The 22,875-nt window shown below is 41.5% G+C and overlaps 11 non-coding genes across 11 annotated transcripts; all 11 read right to left on the bottom strand.

Moving 5' to 3' along the window:
* Positions 1 to 15,252: 15,252 nt before the first annotated feature.
* trnap-cgg (transfer RNA proline (anticodon CGG)) lies at positions 15,253 to 15,324 on the bottom strand. The gene has a single exon. It is a non-coding gene; the product is annotated as a tRNA-Pro (tRNA).
* Positions 15,325 to 15,662: 338 nt separating this feature from the next.
* Positions 15,663 to 15,734, bottom strand: trnap-agg (transfer RNA proline (anticodon AGG)). Its single transcript has one exon. It is a non-coding gene; the product is annotated as a tRNA-Pro (tRNA).
* Positions 15,735 to 16,310: 576 nt separating this feature from the next.
* Positions 16,311 to 16,382, bottom strand: trnap-ugg (transfer RNA proline (anticodon UGG)). The gene has a single exon. It is a non-coding gene; the product is annotated as a tRNA-Pro (tRNA).
* A 1,256-nt stretch (positions 16,383 to 17,638) lies between these two features.
* trnap-agg (transfer RNA proline (anticodon AGG)) lies at positions 17,639 to 17,710 on the bottom strand. The gene has a single exon. It is a non-coding gene; the product is annotated as a tRNA-Pro (tRNA).
* A 411-nt stretch (positions 17,711 to 18,121) lies between these two features.
* On the bottom strand, positions 18,122 to 18,193 carry trnap-cgg (transfer RNA proline (anticodon CGG)). Its single transcript has one exon. It is a non-coding gene; the product is annotated as a tRNA-Pro (tRNA).
* A 344-nt stretch (positions 18,194 to 18,537) lies between these two features.
* Positions 18,538 to 18,609, bottom strand: trnap-agg (transfer RNA proline (anticodon AGG)). Its single transcript has one exon. It is a non-coding gene; the product is annotated as a tRNA-Pro (tRNA).
* Positions 18,610 to 19,185: 576 nt separating this feature from the next.
* On the bottom strand, positions 19,186 to 19,257 carry trnap-ugg (transfer RNA proline (anticodon UGG)). Its single transcript has one exon. It is a non-coding gene; the product is annotated as a tRNA-Pro (tRNA).
* Positions 19,258 to 20,513: 1,256 nt separating this feature from the next.
* trnap-agg (transfer RNA proline (anticodon AGG)) lies at positions 20,514 to 20,585 on the bottom strand. The gene has a single exon. It is a non-coding gene; the product is annotated as a tRNA-Pro (tRNA).
* A 411-nt stretch (positions 20,586 to 20,996) lies between these two features.
* Positions 20,997 to 21,068, bottom strand: trnap-cgg (transfer RNA proline (anticodon CGG)). The gene has a single exon. It is a non-coding gene; the product is annotated as a tRNA-Pro (tRNA).
* Positions 21,069 to 21,409: 341 nt separating this feature from the next.
* Positions 21,410 to 21,481, bottom strand: trnap-agg (transfer RNA proline (anticodon AGG)). The gene has a single exon. It is a non-coding gene; the product is annotated as a tRNA-Pro (tRNA).
* A 576-nt stretch (positions 21,482 to 22,057) lies between these two features.
* trnap-ugg (transfer RNA proline (anticodon UGG)) lies at positions 22,058 to 22,129 on the bottom strand. The gene has a single exon. It is a non-coding gene; the product is annotated as a tRNA-Pro (tRNA).
* Between the last annotated feature and the right edge of the window lie 746 nt (positions 22,130 to 22,875).

Below are 22,875 nucleotides of genomic sequence, written 5' to 3' on the forward strand. Positions count from 1 at the left end.
ATTAAATAGATATAAATATGAAGAACAGAGGAGGCACTGGTTGAGACGGTAGTACAGATTGTTCTGAGACACTATCAGATAAATAAATAAAATTATAGTACAGAGAAAGGAGAGTGAGAGAACATCTGGATAGGATGTATGTATGTAGTAGACTGTGTTCAGAATGTAGTGTTGTAATGTTCAGATGTTCATGAGTGTGATGGCGTGTGGGAAGAAGCTTCTCTGTAGCCTGGAGGTCTTGATCCTCAACTGACTGAAACGCCGACCTGAGGGAAGATACTGGAACAGGTGATGTCCAGGGTGTGACAGATCACGGACGATGTTCTCTACACGCTTCCTGGTTCTGGCCGTGTGCAGGTCCGGTAGGGAGGGTAACTTCACACCGATGGTTCTCTCTGCAGACCTGATGATGCGCTGCAGTCTGTGGGTGTCATGTTTAGTGGCTGAGGTGCCCCACACAGAGATGGTATGCGGTGAGGACAGTGTAACATTATGCAACCTTAACATTAATACTTTCATTCATTAATTCAGCTCTTACTCTTTTTTCTATTACAGGTTTGTACTCTTTTATTTAAAAAAACAACAACAAAATGTGTCATTTCAATAAAAACAAAAAAGAAGACAGCAAGTCCCAAAAATCTCCAGAACACCTTTCCAACTTTCAATGGAAGTCAATGTAAAATATTTTATTCAGATTCATTTTGGAGCATTTCTATTGTTTCATTCATCTCGAATTCTCATGCAAATATAAAGAACAACTGCCAGATTCACATTATGAAGAAAAGTGAAAAACAGCAAAACTAGAGATACAGGATTTTTGCGTGACAGCAGCAAGATGTAAAGGACACCAAAGGGTCAAAGGTTCCTAGTGGTTTAAACCTAGAAAATCAAATAAACAGCACATATTCTAGTGTTAGAAGTATGACTTCCAAGGTACCATAACAGGTCTGAGTCTACCTGCATGTTTACTTTAAGACTGTAGAGGCACGTCCCTCTCAGCCTGCCATACATACGGGATCGGCTTAAGCAAAGACGGGATGTTTTCCCAGCCTGGTATCATGAACCTGAACCAGTCTTCAGAAGTCAGTGTTAAATCAAAGCACTTTCTCCTCTCAGTGGCATGAGGGTCGAAACATTTCGCATCTTTTTACAGCAGATGTAAGTGTCTCTGCCACTTGGGAGATCCTGAAAAGCATCAGGTGCGTTGCAGAGTGCCTCTGTTTTATTGTACCAGGGACAATATCGGGCACAGGGATTGCAAAACTCAAAGCTATTCAACCTTCCTTTACTGGCAGGGCTGGGTTCTCTTTCTGCTTTCTGTGACTCTTTAGAAGACGCAGTGGAGCAGGAGAGTTGATTGAATGCTGTACCCTGGGGAACAACAGAGGGATAGATGGGGAAGGAGCTCTCTCTATCTCTCTCTCTCTCTGCCAGGAGTGCCAGGACTGGCAGGAAAAAGGATTCCAGACTGGCATCAGGAATGTGATTATAAAACAGGAGGCTGTATTCAACATTTCAGCCCTAAGGTGAGGTGATTTAAACAGACATCCCACCTTTACCTTCCCAAAAACAACATCTCCCTCTCACACACACTCTCCCTCTCACACACACTCATACGCAAACAAAGCCATGCACACAATGCAAAGCAGTGCATACTGGCATTCCTTATTCATTACATAAGACAAGAGAAATGATAACATTGTGTACCCGATGTGGGCCAGCCATATCCGACACACAAACTGAAGACAAAGGAGGTGTACAAACACACACACACACACACACACACACACAAACAACCCGCAGTAGAGGTCAGTATATGAGAAGTAAACAATGTTTGTCACAATGCCAGTGGAAGAAAATCAGTTGACGCATAAAAGAACACTGAAGAAAAACATCTTAATAAACATACACTGTAAAAACTGTCACACCAGCTTGATCTGATCTTAGTATCTGATTCCAGAGTGTTTCTGAGTGAACTCAACTCAGTTCAGTCTGAAATTCTCCTAACTCACATTTTTAACTTCTGCATCTCAGTCTGATCAACAATCCAGACTAATCTGATCCTCAAAAACATCAGTAAATGATCTGCAGCTGAAACTGATTCAGTACAGTGTAAGATCAGCTCTCAAACAGCTCTAGACCGGCCCTACGGTCTAACTGCTGCTCATCCAGTGTGAGGAGGTCATCAGTTCAAATCCCAGCAAGGCCTCAGAGCTCCTCTGTCAAAAAAATAAGTTTTCAGGGGGCTGCCCTTTCTAACCTGCAAGCAAACATTAATTGAGGGGGGCGGAGCCACAGACTGAAGATCTCACACAGTACTGAATCAGTTTCATCTGCAGATCATTTACTGATGTTTCTGAGGATCAGATCAGTCTGGATTGTTGATCAGACGGAGATGCAGAAGTAAAAAAATGTTAGGAGAACTTCAGACTAAACTGAGTTGAGTTCACTCAGAAACGCTCTGGAATCAGATACTGAGATCAGATTAGGTTGGAGTACCTTTACAGTTTACCACTCTGCCCTAGTAATCCATTACATGCGAAGTATCCACACAATAGCATGCATACACACGCTCAGGCACACACACACACACCCCTGTTACAAAACTGTATTTACTCTTCCCTCCACAGTTCTCCTGAATTTCTCCAGACTCTGGTCCTATATAAAGTGGCATGAGGCCAGTTATGGAGAGAATTCATGTCCCCAGGTCCAATCAGTCTTCCTGTCTGGGGGTGTGTGCAATTTGTGTGTGTGTTTCTGAAGCTCTAACTGAAGCCTGGAGCCCAAAGGCTAAGCTGAATGATATCAGCCACCTGCTGGAATGTCTCTTTCCAGACGAACCCTCCATTCATTCAACATGCGTTCACTTATTCACTCATCGTACCATTTAGTCCTAATGTGAGAGCCTAGTGACGCGTTTGGGAGGCACAACAAAAGTCGCCATAAGTGACGAAGTGATGAACAGCTTCAGAAAAACAGTATCATTCGTCTTCCACGGCCCACACTGGAAAAGAGCTAAAGCTAAAGCTAAGGTAAAGCTACTTATGAGTGGTTGAGGCTCAGCTTTTGTAAATGCTGTACATGTCCTAATAAATGATATTTGTCTCAAAAAGTATTTTACTGGCTTTTAGATATGATGTTTAAATATCCAATCAAATAAAAAACTGGAATCATACATTTATGGCATTTAGCAGATGCTCTTATCCAGAGCGACTTACAAGGTAACTCATATTACAGAGTTGGGCCAGTGTAGTGTTAGGAGTCTTGCCCAAGGACTCTTATTGGCGTAGCGCAGCATAGTCACACAGACCGGGAAGCGAACCCCAGCCTCCCACATGTGTGGTAGCTCAGTGGCAGGTAGTGGTGTCATCTGTTGCGCCACACCAACATATCATACAGTCTGTGAGCATGAATGCTATGTTTATCATTGCCTTAGAGGTATCTTTAAATTATTAGTCTATTTAAACTAGCTGAGGTTTTTCTTGGGTAAATAGTAAAGCACTTTTGTAAGTCACTCTGGAGAAGAGTGTCTGCTAAATGCCTTAAATGTAATGTAAATGTAACAACTGCTAGCTTTGGCTTTTATTAACCCTTTAACACAGAAACGCTACACTACAAATGTGTATTACTCAGCAAGTACTGGGACTTCTGTACAAACTGGTGGGTCTATTAGTTGGTAATAGAATTTTATAACACTTTCAGCTTGCCATGTGGGACATAGGCTGTTTAAGGGATTAATGACTAGCATTAAATGCCTGTTTCAGTGTTAGAATGAAACAAAAACCTCAGATTTCACAGAATCTGCAAGAAAGATGCAGATGTGCTGTTTGGACAAAGGATATCAACATGATATCAAATGTAACTTCCATCCACCGGATGACGGACTCTGAGTGGTCCAGCAGCACTGCTACTATGACCTGGTTCTAATCTATCAGCAGCCAGAGCCTGAGAGAGCACAATTGGTCTTGCTCTCTCTGAGTGGGTTGATTGCTGTGTGGGATGATGTGTCGGAGGAGGCATGGGTCAGTCCTCACTCTCCCAATGTCGAGAGCATTACATGTGATTGTCGGAGACAGAGATCAGCGCTCAAGTGAGCGACTCGAAAATTGACTTGCAACTTGTCATTACTGACTCTTGACTTGACTTGTCAGAAAAAGTGTGAACAATAAGCAGAAAGTTACTCAGTTCAATGATTTGGGACACAGCCCCTTTTCCTGTTATGAACCACAACAGTGAAGATCAGGTGTGAACAAAGCAGTGTAGCATGGCTTTGGCTGGAGAAGCGTAAGTGGTAGCCTTCATGAGATATAATGAGATATTCATGAGATATATCTGGTATCTAAAGCACGTTAGGGTAGGTTTTAGCTTCTTTAATCCTTTTACATCTGCATACACCAAGCTTACCCTGGCTTGAAATACACTTTATGTCCACTTATTTGTGGACACCCCTACTAAAGAATGCATTCAGCTACTTTAAATTGCACCCATTGCTGACAAAAATGTGTAAATGCACACACACAGCTTGTCTAGTCCCTGTAGAGAAGTACTGCCAATAGAATAGGACTCTCTGGAGCAGATCAGCATCATGAACCTATGGGCACCATGATGCCTAATGCCAGGCATGGGCGAGTTTAAATGATGTTTAAATGATAGTTTAAAATAGTTTAAATGATGTCTCTACTTTAATAATGTGTATAATCTTTAATTTATGTTACACAGTTTTAATATTTCTGAATAATTAGCAAAGTAAGCACAGTGTAACTGCCTGTTTACTGTGTGTATGATACCAAAATGCTTTAAACTTTTTGGGATGAAATATCAGTGGGTGTCAAACCAGACATGTAAAAGCTCATTAAGTGTTCCTGTGTTAAACTCTGCTGTGGAAAGGCACTCATAGCTAGCAAGAGAACAATAACAGGACGAGGAGCTCATCACCCTGAGCAGATATGAGGTAATACTGTACTGTATTTCATTGTTTACAGTATTTTGAAGCAATACTGTAGTAATCTTACTAAAAGTAAATAACTTTAATTACTGACTCTGGAACACTTTACTAATAGATATTCATCAGGCCCCCACCATCACCAGCTTTAAACAGCAACTAAAACATATTTAGTCTTTTAATAGAATTGTATATATATATTATTTATTTTCATTTTTTATTTTTACTATTACTAATATTATAATTTACCTCTATTTATTTGATTTGTTTTTATTTGTTCTGTTGTTTATTCTTTTTGTTTATGTTTCTTTCTCTTTGTTTTTGCTGTCATTGTTTTTTATCTTATGTTGTGAGGCACTTTGAGCTGCGTTCTTTGTATGAAACGTGCTACATAAATAAAGTCATTATTGTTATTATTATTTTTATTGTAATCAAGTTCCTATGAGAGCGAGGACCTGTTCTGCGAGCATCACACACCACTACACCAAAGGTGTTTGCCTCGTCGCCATGGCAACCAGCAGAAACCTGATTGCGCCGGCCGTGCGGGAAGTGCTGCAAGGACAACAGGAAGTGCCCTGGCTCCGACGGCCAGGCTTCGAAGAATTCCAGGAAGTTATTGTACTCTGTGGAATGGCCCGAGGAATGCGGCGTGTCTGCCGCTCAGCGAGGGCCCGGGCCGAACCGCAAGCCGCACAGAGGGGACGGCCCTTTGAAGATAACAGGTTGCTGTTTGATGCATGTGTGCCACTGGCCTGTCACAGCCACTTATGACCGCTGACCCCACCACCTGCCCCCCACTTTGCTGCACTGTCCTACCAGACTGACTGCAGCACATTCCACACTGCAGCACTTTTCATACTAACAGGCTTCATCAGTCTGCAACACTCTTAAACATACAGGGTCCTAAAGGTTGGGAAAGTTCTATGAAAGGACCGTTAACATTATCTTAAGGTTCTTTAAACTGTAAAGAGGCTCTCAATACTTGCAGTCATCCCATTTCTTAACAATCATCCACTGTTCTTCAAAAAGTGGTTCCTCTTTGAGATCTCTCCCTTTTTGGCAACTTTTCTGGCATGTAACCATAGCACAAATATTATCTTTTAGCACACATACTTCTTTCACAAGCACAGATCAGCCATAACATTAAAACCACTAACAAGGGATCTGACTAACACTGCTGATCTGGGTCCAGTGTCTCCTGTCTGTCGAGGGGTGGATCTACATATTAGTCAGTGAGTGAACAGTCAGTTCTTGAAGATGATGAAGGTGATGAAGCAGGAAAAATGGACAAGCGTAAGAATCTGAGACACTTTGACCAGAACCAGACTGTGATGTTCTAGATAATGACTGGGTCAGAACATCTCCAGAACATCCGGCAGGTCTTGTGGGGTGTTCCCAGTATGCAGTGGTAAGAACCAACCAAAAGTACTGGCGACAGGGTTATGGGTGCTCATTGATGCTCATGGAGGTCCCACCTCACAATTCACAGGACTTAAAGGATCTGCTACTAACGTTACGTAACGTTAGTCTTGGTGTTCCAGATCCCACAGCAGGACACCTTCAGAGGTCTTGTGGAGTCCTTGCCTCAATGGGTCAGAGCTGTTTGGACAGGACAAGGGGGCCTAGACAGTATAGAGCAGGTGGTTTTAAAGTTATGGTTGTAAAGCTTAAAGCTTTAAAGTTAGATGTGTGTATTTACTCTTTTTTGTTCTGCTGACAGAGCTTTAAAGAATGATGTCCATGCCCTTTATTTTCACTAGGTTTGAACTAAAGCTAATTCAACCAGCATATCCAAAGGCTAGCATACTAATCTTGAGCAGAGGGGTGTCAATCAAGCAAGCTCTTTAAAATATTATAACCATGCCCACACAGTTTTTAACTGTATCATACAAACATTGTTTTTCACACTGTGCTCTCTGGGACTTTTTTGTTTGTCAAAGTTTCCCCTTTTTCTCCACTTTGGTTCTGCCTATTAACCCTCATGTAGCTCCCCCTAGCACTAGCAATGCTTTTGACACTAGGAGGGTAAGGACTTAACACATGCTTCTTCCCATACATGGGAAGTCAGCCATGGCCTCTTTTCAGACTGCAGCAAATGCGGCATCCAGCATCCTGGAGAGAGTCAGGGATCAGGATAGACAAAGAAAAACATATATTATATAAGAGACTTTCATGACCATAAGGGTTATCTATAAAACATCTGGGACGCCTTTTTACTGCTGCTTTTCAACAGCAAACCTCAGAAAAAAGCAAAGTGTCCTCAGACTTCTGGTGGACAGTGTAAAGCTTGCGTAACCAGATCACAAAACAAAAGGGCTAAAATCACAGTGATATCCAAACTAGGTATGCAAAAGACTGTGGGAATTATCATTGTGGCCATGCAGAGAAATGCTGGAAACTGCAGGCTTGTTTGTATTTCTTTGCACCAGCATCTGATCTCCTGACTGATGTGTTGAAACACAGTAAGAAGCGATGTATGTCTAATGGATATCAACTGCAGAATGAATGTCCTGGTGTCTGTGGGTACTTGCTGAAATCATCTGTCAAGTCACCTGGATAGACTGGAGATCCCTGGAAACAGATAGTGGGGTGTTTGGTTGACGCTGGAATTAAGAACATATATCTTCAAAATGGTCAAAAGGCACAGAACAAACATAGTGTAGAGCACCTCTCTAGATCAGTCACAATCTGTTATATTCTGTACCTATTCTAATCAAAGGAGCACACATAAGGCACACTACATGTCCAAATGTTTGTGGACACCCCTTGTAATGAATGCATTTAGCTACTTTAAGTTGCACCCATTGCTGACATAGATGTTCAAATGTACACACACACAGCATTTCTAGTCCCTGTGAGCTATATAGAATAGGGCTCTATAGAATAGGAGCAGATAAACATCATGACTCTATTGGCTCCATGCTGCTTAATAATGCCAGGAGTGGGCTAGAGGGGTATAAAGCCACCCAGCATTGAGGAGCTGTGGAGCAGTGGAAGAACTGTTTTCTCTGGAATGATGATGGTGGAGCTCCATCCAGTACTTTTGGGATGAGTTGGGTAGTTGAGGATAGGTGTGGTGGTGATCTTCATCCAACACAGTGACTACTAATGTGCAATCAAATCCTCACAGCAATGCTTCTCCAAAATCTTGTAGATAGCCTTCTTCTCTGGACAATAGAGACAGTTACTCCAAAAGCAAGTCTTTGATTTCGGAAGAAATAATTGATGTGTCCCAATACTTTTGGTCATATATTGTATGCATATTGTCCGCATAATAGCCATTTTTGGTCTCCTAAACTGGTGTGTTGGTGTGGACGGGAGCCGAAACCATTTTCGAACATATCCGGATACGTGTGGACGAGGCCTCAATCTACACTCCTCTAATTGGCTACCCGTCCCCACCGACACCACTGTCCACATTCAGAGAGGAATATCCTGTTCCGGATGAAGTCGTGTGACAGTCACTCTCCTTAACGTGTGGACAGAGGCGCTGTAGCTCGGGGGGGTCAGGGTGAGAGGTGAGAGGTTAAGCCTGCTGGCTGAGCTCTAGCAACAAACAAATTGTCTGATGATCACTCCTTACTTTCTTCCAGCCGCCTCCGAAGGCCTGCAGCTCCGACACACTCAAAACAAACATGGCTATGTCTCTCTCTCAGCCATTACAGGATTAAGATGGTGAGAAAGCTTTTTGAGAAGAGCTAATGATCAATTACTAAACGCTTCACAGCCACTGTGTGCAGATAAATAAATTACACTACTGATTCATACTAATAACATTATTTTACTAAAGGTGACCAGCATATTTAACAAGGCAGAAAAAAAATAAAACTGATCTGACAATATTTGTAGAACATGTTAAGAAAGCAGATTTTTAATTACATAAATAGCATCATCTCAAAAACGGAATTTAGTCATTATTCTTACAACTTTTTCATTCCATTATTATGATCATTATCATTATGCACTGTGTCATTAATCTTACAGTCATGTGTAATGTAGGCCTATATAACACATTCTATAAATACAGGCTTTAAACTACACTATCTATATGCCTACGTCCAAATATTTGTGGACACCCCTTCTAATGAATACATTCAGCTACTATATTATCCATTGCTGACACAGATGTGCAAATGCATGAACACAGCTTGTCTAGTCCCTGTAGAGAAGTACTACCAATAGAACAGGAGCAGATCAACATCATGACCCTATTGGCTCCAGGCTGCCAGGCGTGGACTAGAGGGGTCTAAAGCCCCCAGCATTGAGCTGTGGAGCAGTGGATGAACTGTGTTCTCTGGAATGATGGTGGTGGAGCTCCATCCAGCACTTTTGGGATGTGTTGGAGAGTTGGGGTGATGAGATAGGTTGGTGAGCATCATCCAACATCTTGGCCTTACTAATACTCTTGTTCCTGAATGCAATCAAATCCTGGATAGTAGAGACAGCTACACAACAAAAACAGGATGAACTCTTAATTTCATTATATCCTTAATTTCAGAAGAAACAGTGAATGAGCAGTGTCCCAATATATTTGTTCAAATAGTGCAGTACTGAACAGGTGTTGTTTGGTGCTATGGTTCTACTACAAACATCTGTGCACTACAGGTCAAAGTGTAAACAGGTGAATAAATCCTCTACATGTGTTAAAAATGGCTGGGTGACTGCTGACTTCTTGTGTTAGCTACGTTAGCCTCATCGCTAACTATATCACTGTGTACATTTACAGCATTCATCTGACGCTCTTATCCCGAGCTCTTACATGTGAATCATGTTCCACAAGTAGGATAAGAGTTTAGACTCTCATCCAAGAATTCTTAATGGTGTAGTATGGTTAGAGTGGTGTGCATACCCAGCCAGGGAATCGAACCCTAGTCTGCCACAGGAAACATGGTGTTGTGACCCACTAAATTTAATTCTAAACATGTTCTGCACTTTTTAAAAAACAATGTCTATTCATTTAATTATTTTTAACAATATGAATTTAACAAATAGAAAAAACAACACATTTTTAATTTTTAATTTAATGTGCCATTACGTTTGCACATGCAAAAGTTAACCCCTTACACTCTGCTCTTCTGCCCCACCAGTTGCCAGTTTCCCTACTGTTATAACTGAGGAACAACTCAGCCACTGCTTTGCATGTAATTCCTGCTTAGTAATATTTAGAGTGTTTAATAAAAGTCATGTAATAAAGTTAATTCAGTAATTAACAAAGATATAAAACAGTAATTCAAATGTGTATTAAAATGTGCAGAAGTATGTGTCTATAGAAGATGCCTAAAGAGGTATTTTTACACATGCATGTAATTTAACTGGGGTGCCCAAGGATTTGCTTTATATAGAACAGTGTTTAAATGGTAGATGACCTTACACAAGAGGCTTTCTATGTATAACGAATCACTTTTAACCAGATAAAAGCATTCAAACAGTTCTTATCAATCCCTGCCTTTACTAAAGAACCCTCGCAGAACCTGAGAGCTCCGAAACCGAGAGTGAGTAGGTAGATAATCATCTCAGGAGGCTGGCTGGAGCTATAGAAGCGTAGCATTAACAGAACATTTCCGTCTGCTGGGTGGGGGTGTCTGTGTTAGAGATAATACCATGTTGGCCCGCACCACTGGTGTGTTTTTCAGTAGAGGGGTTAACGGCTTTGACCCCGGTGTTTGTTCTCTCTGAAGCTCAGGAATACACAGCAGGATCAGGGAGACAGACATCGCGCCTGCAGCACAAGAGCTCTCAGATATCACCTCTGAGGAAAACAACAGTATTTTCAAACTACTTTCATCCAAAGGTTCAGAGAATGAAGCTCTCCAAACAATTCATACAGTCACCCTGAATCTACTCTACACACACAGACAGCAGAGGGTATTCTACATTCAGGACCATTCATATTAACACTTGTATTGTTATTTATTTAGGCATAAGCTACCTTCTAATCATTGCACAGCATTAAAAAAAACACCATTTTGGTCTCTATTTCTATATCAATACCAAAATATTTTATATTAGCTCCTAATATCCTAGCTCCTTTCTATTATTCAGACTGTAAAGCTACTGATCTGGTCAGTGAGTGTTTATCTGCTCAGTAAAACACTGATATTAGTATAAACCCTACAGAAAGTGGTGGTGGTTCTCCATCACTGTGTTCATCATTAGAACATCTCCAAAGTTCTCCTCATGGAGTCTAGTATTATTTAGAGTTCTCCTCAGATCAACACCTGGTTTGGTGGTAAATCAGGGCTTAATGATGGTAAATCAGGTGAGCTGCTGCTGCTGCTGCTGATGGAGTTGAACACATCCTCCACGCTGTGCTGACTGAACTGAGGGGGCGTCCAGGAGAACCCTAGAGGAACCAAGCTCTGTTCTTCTGACTAGCTCACCGACAAGATCTCACTACTTTCCTGTTTTACTTTTGTGGAGGATTGTTAAAAAATGATGAGCTCTGCTGTGATTGGCTGTCTCTGATTATGTCACTGCCATGGCTCCGGAGGAGCATGTGGAATAGCTGAGCATAGCATAGCTTTGTTTTTTTGAACATTGTAATCGCACTTTGATAAAGTTCACATCCTGATCTCCATAAATCCAATCAGAACAAATTCTATCTCTTTACCTTCTCCCAGTAAAAGACTGACCACTTATCTGGCCTGACCAGTTGGGAGACTGAACGCTGGGCTCCCCTGTACCTGTGCCAGACCACCTACCACCCACCAGACTAACCACCAGGCTTCTCTGCCACCCATGTCAGACTAGCTAGCCAACCTGACACAGCACAAGGACACATGTACCTTGTTAAAAATGTACATAGACTCTGAACTATCTGCCACCATTATTACTATTACCCACCATTCATCTCATTACTCTGATCATCACTGCTATGATCATATTAGTTATATTATATTATGTTTATTAAGTAGTTAACTATTAAACAGTTCTGACCAGAGGAGGTCTTGGTTCCTTCCAAGGTTTCTTCCTCCAGCTCTAAGGGAGTTTTTCCTGCACTGTGGTCTTTGACTTCATCACTTAGTCTTAGGTTTGTATGTCTTGTTGATTCCTTGTCCTCTCACTGATTCCTGATGCTGTAAGAGTTCACAGCTTCTCACATCCATGTACTGAACTCTCATTATTCAACCATGACCAGGGAATCACAGTTTCACTCTAGTCAGACTCTGATGTCTCTGTTGTCTTTGCTTAGGCCATGTTTATGGTCTTTTGGATGGGCACAATATGCTGCCTCTTGATAATACATGCATGTAGTGCCCCCTAGTGTCCGAGCATTATATCATCTTGAGGAGGAAGTTACAGAAGTTTGGGGATTTTTTTAGAGGCCATTTACTTATGATCTCAACCAAACAAATGACATGGTCAATTTATCATGGTCATACAAGGCAAGACAAGGTGTAAAGAGCCTGTTGAAGACAGATAGGAAGGTAAACAGGTCAGTGAAATGAACAGAATTGCACAGATTTGATGGTAAAGGTCGATGTAGAGTAGTTTTTGGAAGTGAAACTTAACTCACATGTACAAGTTCTGTAGAGTCAGATGGGGGCGGTCTGGAGAGTCTGATAAATGTGGTAAATGAATGTATATACACTGCTTAAAAAAATAAAGGGAACACTCAAATAACACATCCTAGATCTGAATGAATGAACTATTCTCATTGAGTACTTTGTTCTGTACAAAGTTGAATGTGCTGACAACAAAATCACACATAAATTATCAATGGAAATCAGATTCATTAACCAATAGAGGCCTGGATTTGGAGTCACACAAAATTAAAGTGGAAAAACACACTACAGGCTGATCCAACTTTGATGTAATGTCCTTAAAACAAGTCAAAATGAGGCTCAGTATTGTGTGTGGCCTCTATGTGCCTGTGCACGGTGTTGGGCTGTGAGCACAACCGCCATCTGTGGACGTTGGGCCCTCATACCATCCTCATGGAGTCGGTTTCTAACCGTTTGTGCAGACACATGCACATTTGTGGCCTGCTAGAGGTCATTTTGCAGGGCTCTGACAGTACTCATCCTGTTCCTCCTTGAACAAAGGCGGAGGTAGCGGTCCTGCTGCTGGGTTGTTGCCCTCCTACGGCCTCCTCCATGTCTCCTGGTCTACTGACAGACACCGCAAACCTTCTTGCCACAGCTCGCATTGATGTGCCATCCTGGATGAGCTGCACTACCTGAGTCACTTGTGTGGGTTGTAGAGTCCGTCTCATGCTACCACGAGTGTGAAAGCACCACCAACATTCAAAAGTGATCAAAACATCAGCCAGAAAGCATAGGTACTGAGAAATGGTCTGTGGTCCCCACCTGCAGAACCACTCCTTTATTGAATGTGTCTTGCTAATTGCCAATAATTTCCACCTGTTGTCTATTCCATTTGCACAACAGCATGTGAAATTGATTGTCAATCAGTGTTGCTTCCTAAGTGGACAGTTTGATTTCACCGAAGTTTGATTTATTTGAGATATATTGTGTTTTTTAAGTGTACACAAATCTGTGAGGGACTATATACTCACCTTTACACCTGTTATAATGTGATGTGACAATAAACCTGACTGTAAACTTTAATATAAATAATATTAATATAACTGATTCAGTATAAAGGGCCTGTGGGTCCCAAAAGGTGACCGGGTCATCTCACTCCATATCTACTTTAAGTTTAATCCACACTTGAACCATGTGAGTTCTTGTACTCCATAAGTCTCAGGCTAGTTTGTATCTGTTTGTTTGTTCATGGCAAATAGCCAACAGGGTCGCAAGAAACATGTTGAATCCATCTATCAGTGACTACTGGAAGTGCAAAATCTGTAAAACACGGATACAGGTGGAGTGGAAGCCACATTCCAGACCCTTTGTCATTACAATATGGCCTATGCTAAAAATAAGAAGATATATAATGAGAATAACAATAATAATAATAATAATAATAAGAAGAAGAAGAAGAAGAAGAAGAAGAAGAAGAAGAAAAAGAATGATTATTATAATTTATTCCCACTCAGTCCCTTTGGGTAGCATATTGCTAAAATGATAATAATAAGGATTTAGCTGAGTGGAAGTTCTGGTGGGGTATATCAGGTCATTAATAAACTTCCTTCAAGAGATGAACTGTTAGTTGCTCCCAGTTTCTCACTGCTCTACGGTTTCAGTCTGCACACAAAAGGGCAGGGTTCGTCCGGGATTTGAACCCGGGACCTCTCGCACCCTAAGCGAGAATCATACCCCTAGACCAACAAGTCAGACACAGAATAACCGTTTATAGTTTTCTCCAGAGGTTTTTCAGGATTGCCACGTATCAGCAGTTAGAGGCCTCCTCCACATGGAGTCTAGTTGTAGCAACATCTATCAGTGACTGTTAGACAGAGTCCGTTAGATCACAACATTTCTTAATGTACTAAAACAACAACCTAGCAGCTCTAAACTTCTTTCACTCTCTACTAATCATCAACTCTCACTACTGACATATCGATTGATTATGCTGGTCATACTGGTGGGACGGAGCGGACATGCTGGTAATGCTGGCACATCGTTCAGGGTTCCATGAATAACTACATCTGTAGTCATTGGAAAACATTCACTGCTGTAGCTGAAACTTCTTCTGAGGCCTTTTTGTAGGTTTGGTCATTTTCCTCCTCTAAGCTGATTCAGATCATGATTGGCGTTGATGGTTAATTCAGCAGGTGAGTCGTACAGGGTTTGAAATTACCTACAGGAGAGGACAGTGCGGTGCCTATCACTCAGGTAGTTCACCTGTAAGTCTCTCTCTGCTCCTGTATTGCTGGACGGGCCCTACATTCACTGATGGTCAGACCTTTCACAGTAAAAGCAGGGCTCGTCTGGAATTTGAACCCGGGACCTCTCGCACCCAAAGCGAGAATCATACCCCTAGACCAACGAGCCAGAGGTTGGGGGAAAAGTGTTTTTGTAGCCTGAGCGCAATCTATCAGTGACTACTGGAAGTGCACAATCTCTAAAACACGGATTCAGGTGGAGTGGAAGCCACATTCCAGACCCTTTGTCATTACAATATTGATGTTTTTTACTGAACTTAAAATATTTGAAAAATTAAACAGACTTCATATTAAAGTTGTTTTCTTAATGTTCTCCTTAGATGCTAGCTATCTATGACTGAAGCCGGGTCAATACGGCATCCTCCACTAAAACTAAGTAAGGTGTTCACACGCAGCTTCCAGAGGGACACACTAAAGAGCAGTGGATATGCAGAAGAACCTCGAGAGCACAGTTTTACTGTATGGTTCCAGTCAGTGAACAGTGTTGATTGATAGTCCATCTATGATAACCTTAAAAGCCGGGCTCGTCCGGGATTTGAACCCGGGACCTCTCGCACCCGAAGCGAGAATCATACCCCTAGACCAACGAGCCAGACGGGCAAGCTCAAATCGTGTATTTTTCAGAACTTTTTCAAAAGCTTCAGCTATGGTCTATGTTAAAAATAAGAAGATATATAATGAGAATAATATTAATAATAATAATAATAATAATAATAATAATAATACGAAGAAGAAGAATGATTATTATCATTTATTCCTACTCAGTCCCTTTGGGTAGCATATTGCTAAGATGATAATAATAAGGATTTCGCTGAGTGGAAGTTCTGATGGGGTATAGCAGGTCATTAATAAACTTCTTTCAAGAGATAAACTGTTAGTTGATCTCAGTTTCTCACTGCTCTACGGTTTCAGTCTGCACACAAAAGAGCAGGGCTCGTCCGGGATTTGAACCCGGGACCTCTCGCACCCTAAGCGAGAATCATACCCCTAGACCAACGAGCCAGACACAGAGTAATCGTTCATAGTTTTTCAGGATTGCCACGTCTCAGCAGTTAGAGGCCTCCTCCACATGGAGTCTAGTTGTAGCACCATCTATCAGTGACTGTTAGACAGAGTCCGTTAGATCACAACATTTCTTAATGTACTAAAACAACAACCTAGCAGCTCTAAACTTCTTTCACTCTCTACTAATCATCAACTCTCACTACTGACATATCGTTTCATTAAGCTGGTCATACTGGTGGGACGGAGCGGACATGCTGGTAATGCTGGCACATCGTTCAGGGTTCCATGAATAACTACATCTGTAGTCATTAGGAAACATTCACTGCTGTAGCTGAAACTTCTTCTGAGGCCTTTTTGTAGGTTTGGTCATTTTCCTCCTCTAAGCTGATTCAGATCATGATTGGCGTTGATGGTTAATTCAGCAGGTGAGTCGTACAGGGTTTGAAATTACCTACAGGAGAGGACAGCGCGGTGCCTATCACTCAGGTAGTTCACCTGTAAGTCTCTCTCTGCTCCTGCATTGCTGGACGGGCCCTACATTCACTGATGGTCAGACCTTTCTCAGTAAAAGCAGGGCTCGTCCGGGATTTGAACCCGGGACCTCTCGCACCCAAAGCGAGAATCATACCCCTAGACCAACGAGCCATGCTTAACGAACGTGTTTGCTAGCCTTTCCACAGCTGCCACGTCACATGTTGCAGCGTTGTTAGAAATATGGTTGTCATATGGGCGCATACGAATAGTGTTGTTCCACAAGCTTGTTGTTAGGGCTAGTAAACCTTGCTGGAGGAGGATGCGCACGTCGCACGCAGGTAACACAGAAATGATTATTAGGGCTAATATTATTCGACTGCGAAGTTATGGTGTTGTTGGCTTTGCTATTTTTTATTTAAGCAACACAACAACAATAAAACATTCCTGACCAGCCATAAGACTACCAACTAATATATGTTTGGAATAAACAAAAAACGAAATTAGCGATAAAATCATGAAGAATTTAAAGATGATTTATTTATTCAGTTAGTTGTTTGTTTGTTATTTTAAGTTGGTGTGAAAAAGCTGTGCTATTATCACAAATATCAGTACGGTAAGAGCGCTTCTCAACCAACCAGATTGTAAGGTCGGGACTACCGTTTGCATAATAACAAAAATAACATTTAGATAAACATTAAACATTAAATAAATGCATTTTGTATAAATAAATAAAGGTCCCTGACATTGACATCCAAAAAACTAAAGTGTCATATGCAAAACTTTACTTATAAAGTGTATGAATATATGACATGAACCAGCCCATCTGGAATCCTCCCGAATCTCCCGATGAACCACTCCGGGCTTGGTAATGCTCCAAATCTAGTAGAAAACCTTCTTTTCTGGACAGTAGAGACAGCTACTCCAACAAAATCAGAATCAACTCTTTTTAATACCCTTGATTTCAGAAGAAAACATTAAATGAGTTGTGTCCCATTATTTTAGTCAATATAGAGTGTACTTGACTGATGTTTAAATATATATTACATTTACTGAACTATTAATCTAATCTGATAAACATACCAAGCCGAGTCTTTTCTGATTTCTAACAAGTCGTTCTCGTCTAGGAGGCATTGCGTCCACCTGGCTGCTTCTCCGGTCGTCACCTCCCCCAGCGCCCTGGACACACAGGTCCCCACTGCAGCAGGAGTGCAGCCCTGATCGTGACCTGCTCGCTCGTCTGTTTCTTGGCCTCATTTTTACGTTGAGTGTATTGAAGTTGAGGAGAGACTAAATTAGGTTGCTATTTTTCTGTTGTTGTTTTTTTTTTATTTGTGTGTGTGTTTTCATGTAATAGTTATATATTGAGATTTTGGCACGTACCAGACGACCGTTAATGTCGCCATCGTGTCCGGCAAAAAAAACGAGCAGGGCTCGTCCGGGATTTGAACCCGGGACCTCTCGCACCCTAAGCGAGAATCATACCCCTAGACCAACGAGCCAGAGGTTGGGGGAAAAGTGTTTTTGTAGCCTGAGCGCCATCTATCAGTGACTACTGGAAGTGCACAATCTCTAAAACACGGATTCAGGTGGAGTGGAAGCCACATTCCAGACCCTTTGTCATTACAATATTGATGTTTTTTACTGAACTTAAAATATTTGAAAAATTAAACAGACTTCATATTAAAGTTGTTTTCTTAATGTTCTCCTTAGATGCTAGCTATCTATGACTGAAGCCGGGTCAATACGGCATCCTCCACTAAAACTAAGTAAGGTGTTCACACGCAGCTTCCAGAGGGACACACTAAAGAGCAGTGGATATGCAGAAGAACCTCGAGAGCACAGTTTTACTGTATGGTTCCAGTCAGTGAACAGTGTTGATTGATAGTCCATCTATGATAACCTTAAAAGCCGGGCTCGTCCGGGATTTGAACCCGGGACCTCTCGCACCCGAAGCGAGAATCATAACCCTAGACCAACGAGCCAGACGGGCAAGCTCAAATCGTGTATTTTTCAGAACTTTTTCAAAAGCTTCAGCTATGGTCTATGTTAAAAATAAAAAGATATATAATGAGAATAATATTAATAATAATAATAATAATAATAATAATAATAATAATAATACGAAGAAGAAGAATGATTATTATCATTTATTCCTACTCAGTCCCTTTGGGTAGCATATTGCTAAGATGATAATAATAAGGATTTCGCTGAGTGGAAGTTCTGATGGGGTATAGCAGGTCATTAATAAACTTCTTTCAAGAGATAAACTGTTAGTTGATCTCAGTTTCTCACTGCTCTACGGTTTCAGTCTGCACACAAAAGAGCAGGGCTCGTCCGGGATTTGAACCCGGGACCTCTCGCACCCTAAGCGAGAATCATACCCCTAGACCAACGAGCCAGACACAGAGTAACCGTTCATAGTTTCTCAGGATTGCCACGTCTCAGCAGTTAGAGGCCTCCTCCACATGGAGTCTAGTTGTAGCACCATCTATCAGTGACTGTTAGACAGAGTCCGTTAGATCACAACATTTCTTAATGTACTAAAACAACAACCTAGCAGCTCTAAACTTCTTTCACTCTCTACTAATCATCAACTCTCACTACTGACATATCGTTTCATTAAGCTGGTCATACTGGTGGGACGGAGCGGACATGCTGGTAATGCTGGCACATCGTTCAGGGTTCCATGAATAACTACATCTGTAGTCATTAGGAAACATTCACTGCTGTAGCTGAAACTTCTTCTGAGGCCTTTTTGTAGGTTTGGTCATTTTCCTCCTCTAAGCTGATTCAGATCATGATTGGCGTTGATGGTTAATTCAGCAGGTGAGTCGTACAGGGTTTGAAATTACCTACAGGAGAGGACAGCGCGGTGCCTATCACTCAGGTAGTTCACCTGTAAGTCTCTCTCTGCTCCTGCATTGTTGGACGGGCCCTACATTCACTGATGGTCAGACCTTTCTCAGTAAAAGCAGGGCTCGTCCGGGATTTGAACCCGGGACCTCTCGCACCCAAAGCGAGAATCATACCCCTAGACCAACGAGCCATGCTTAACGAACGTGTTTGCTAGCCTTTCCACAGCTGCCACGTCACATGTTGCAGCGTTGTTAGAAATATGGTTGTCATATGGGCGCATACGAATAGTGTTGTTCCACAAGCTTGTTGTTAGGGCTAGTAAACCTTGCTGGAGGAGGATGCGCACGTCGCACGCAGGTAACACAGAAATGATTATTAGGGCTAATATTATTCGACTGCGAAGTTATGGTGTTGTTGGCTTTGCTATTTTTTATTTAAGCAACACAACAACAATAAAACATTCCTGACCAGCCATAAGACTACCAACTAATATATGTTTGGAATAAACAAAAAACGAAATTAGCGATAAAATCATGAAGAATTTAAAGATGATTTATTTATTCAGTTAGTTGTTTGTTTGTTATTTTAAGTTGGTGTGAAAAAGCTGTGCTATTATCACAAATATCAGTACGGTAAGAGCGCTTCTCAACCAACCAGATTGTAAGGTCGGGACTACCGTTTGCATAATAACAAAAATAACATTTAGATAAACATTAAACATTAAATAAATGCATTTTGTATAAATAAATAAAGGTCCCTGACATTGACATCCAAAAAACTAAAGTGTCATATGCAAAACTTTACTTATAAAGTGTATGAATATATGACATGAACCAGCCCATCTGGAATCCTCCCGAATCTCCCGATGAACCACTCCGGGCTTGGTAATGCTCCAAATCTAGTAGAAAACCTTCTTTTCTGGACAGTAGAGACAGCTACTCCAACAAAATCAGAATCAACTCTTTTTAATACCCTTGATTTCAGAAGAAAACATTAAATGAGTTGTGTCCCATTATTTTAGTCAATATAGAGTGTACTTGACTGATGTTTAAATATATATTACATTTACTGAACTATTAATCTAATCTGATAAACATACCAAGCCGAGTCTTTTCTGATTTCTAACAAGTCGTTCTCGTCTAGGAGGCATTGCGTCCACCTGGCTGCTTCTCCGGTCGTCACCTCCCCCAGCGCCCTGGACACACAGGTCCCCACTGCAGCAGGAGTGCAGCCCTGATCGTGACCTGCTCGCTCGTCTGTTTCTTGGCCTCATTTTTACGTTGAGTGTATTGAAGTTGAGGAGAGACTAAATTAGGTTGCTATTTTTCTGTTGTTGTTTTTTTTTTATTTGTGTGTGTGTTTTCATGTAATAGTTATATATTGAGATTTTGGCACGTACCAGACGACCGTTAATGTCGCCATCGTGTCCGGCAAAAAAAACGAACAGGGCTCGTCCGGGATTTGAACCCGGGACCTCTCGCACCCTAAGCGAGAATCATACCCCTAGACCAACGAGCCAGAGGTTGGGGGAAAAGTGTTTTTGTAGCCTGAGCGCCATCTATCAGTGACTACTGGAAGTGCACAATCTCTAAAACACGGATTCAGGTGGAGTGGAAGCCACATTCCAGACCCTTTGTCATTACAATATTGATGTTTTTTACTGAACTTAAAATATTTGAAAAATTAAACAGACTTCATATTAAAGTTGTTTTCTTAATGTTCTCCTTAGATGCTAGCTATCTATGACTGAAGCCGGGTCAATACGGCATCCTCCACTAAAACTAAGTAAGGTGTTCACACGCAGCTTCCAGAGGGACACACTAAAGAGCAGTGGATATGCAGAAGAACCTCGAGAGCACAGTTTTACTGTATGGTTCCAGTCAGTGAACAGTGTTGATTGATAGTCCATCTATGATAACCTTAAAAGCCGGGCTCGTCCGGGATTTGAACCCGGGACCTCTCGCACCCGAAGCGAGAATCATAACCCTAGACCAACGAGCCAGACGGGCAAGCTCAAATCGTGTATTTTTCAGAACTTTTTCAAAAGCTTCAGCTATGGTCTATGTTAAAAATAAGAAGATATATAATGAGAATAATATTAATAATAATAATAATAATAATAATAATAATAATAATACGAAGAAGAAGAATGATTATTATCATTTATTCCTACTCAGTCCCTTTGGGTAGCATATTGCTAAGATGATAATAATAAGGATTTCGCTGAGTGGAAGTTCTGATGGGGTATAGCAGGTCATTAATAAACTTCTTTCAAGAGATAAACTGTTAGTTGATCTCAGTTTCTCACTGCTCTACGGTTTCAGTCTGCACACAAAAGAGCAGGGCTCGTCCGGGATTTGAACCCGGGACCTCTCGCACCCTAAGCGAGAATCATACCCCTAGACCAACGAGCCAGACACAGACTAACCGTTCATAGTTTCTCAGGATTGCCACGTCTCAGCAGTTAGAGGCCTCCTCCACATGGAGTCTAGTTGTAGCACCATCTATCAGTGACTGTTAGACAGAGTCCGTTAGATCACAACATTTCTTAATGTACTAAAACAACAACCTAGCAGCTCTAAACTTCTTTCACTCTCTACTAATCATCAACTCTCACTACTGACATATCGTTTCATTAAGCTGGTCATACTGGTGGGACGGAGCGGACATGCTGGTAATGCTGGCACATCGTTCAGGGTTCCATGAATAACTACATCTGTAGTCATTAGGAAACATTCACTGCTGTAGCTGAAACTTCTTCTGAGGCCTTTTTGTAGGTTTGGTCATTTTCCTCCTCTAAGCTGATTCAGATCATGATTGGCGTTGATGGTTAATTCAGCAGGTGAGTCGTACAGGGTTTGAAATTACCTACAGGAGAGGACAGCGCGGAGCCTATCACTCAGGTAGTTCACCTGTAAGTCTCTCTCTGCTCCTGCATTGTTGGACGGGCCCTACATTCACTGATGGTCAGACCTTTCTCAGTAAAAGCAGGGCTCGTCCGGGATTTGAACCCGGGACCTCTCGCACCCAAAGCGAGAATCATACCCCTAGACCAACGAGCCATGCTTAACGAACGTGTTTGCTAGCCTTTCCACAGCTGCCACGTCACATGTTGCAGCGTTGTTAGAAATATGGTTGTCATATGGGCGCATACGAATAGTGTTGTTCCACAAGCTTGTTGTTAGGGCTAGTAAACCTTGCTGGAGGAGGATGCGCACGTCGCACGCAGGTAACACAGAAATGATTATTAGGGCTAATATTATTCGACTGCGAAGTTATGGTGTTGTTGGCTTTGCTATTTTTTATTTAAGCAACACAACAACAATAAAACATTCCTGACCAGCCATAAGACTACCAACTAATATATGTTTGGAATAAACAAAAAACGAAATTAGCGATAAAATCATGAAGAATTTAAAGATGATTTATTTATTCAGTTAGTTGTTTGTTTGTTATTTTAAGTTGGTGTGAAAAAGCTGTGCTATTATCACAAATATCAGTACGGTAAGAGCGCTTCTCAACCAACCAGATTGTAAGGTCGGGACTACCGTTTGCATAATAACAAAAATAACATTTAGATAAACATTAAACATTAAATAAATGCATTTTGTATAAATAAATAAAGGTCCCTGACATTGACATCCAAAAAACTAAAGTGTCATATGCAAAACTTTACTTATAAAGTGTATGAATATATGACATGAACCAGCCCATCTGGAATCCTCCCGAATCTCCCGATGAACCACTCCGGGCTTGGTAATGCTCCAAATCTAGTAGAAAACCTTCTTTTCTGGACAGTAGAGACAGC

The sequence above is a fragment of the Salminus brasiliensis genome, chromosome 3 (assembly GCF_030463535.1).
Source record: "Salminus brasiliensis chromosome 3, fSalBra1.hap2, whole genome shotgun sequence".
NCBI classification, from domain to species: Eukaryota; Metazoa; Chordata; class Actinopteri; order Characiformes; family Bryconidae; genus Salminus; species Salminus brasiliensis.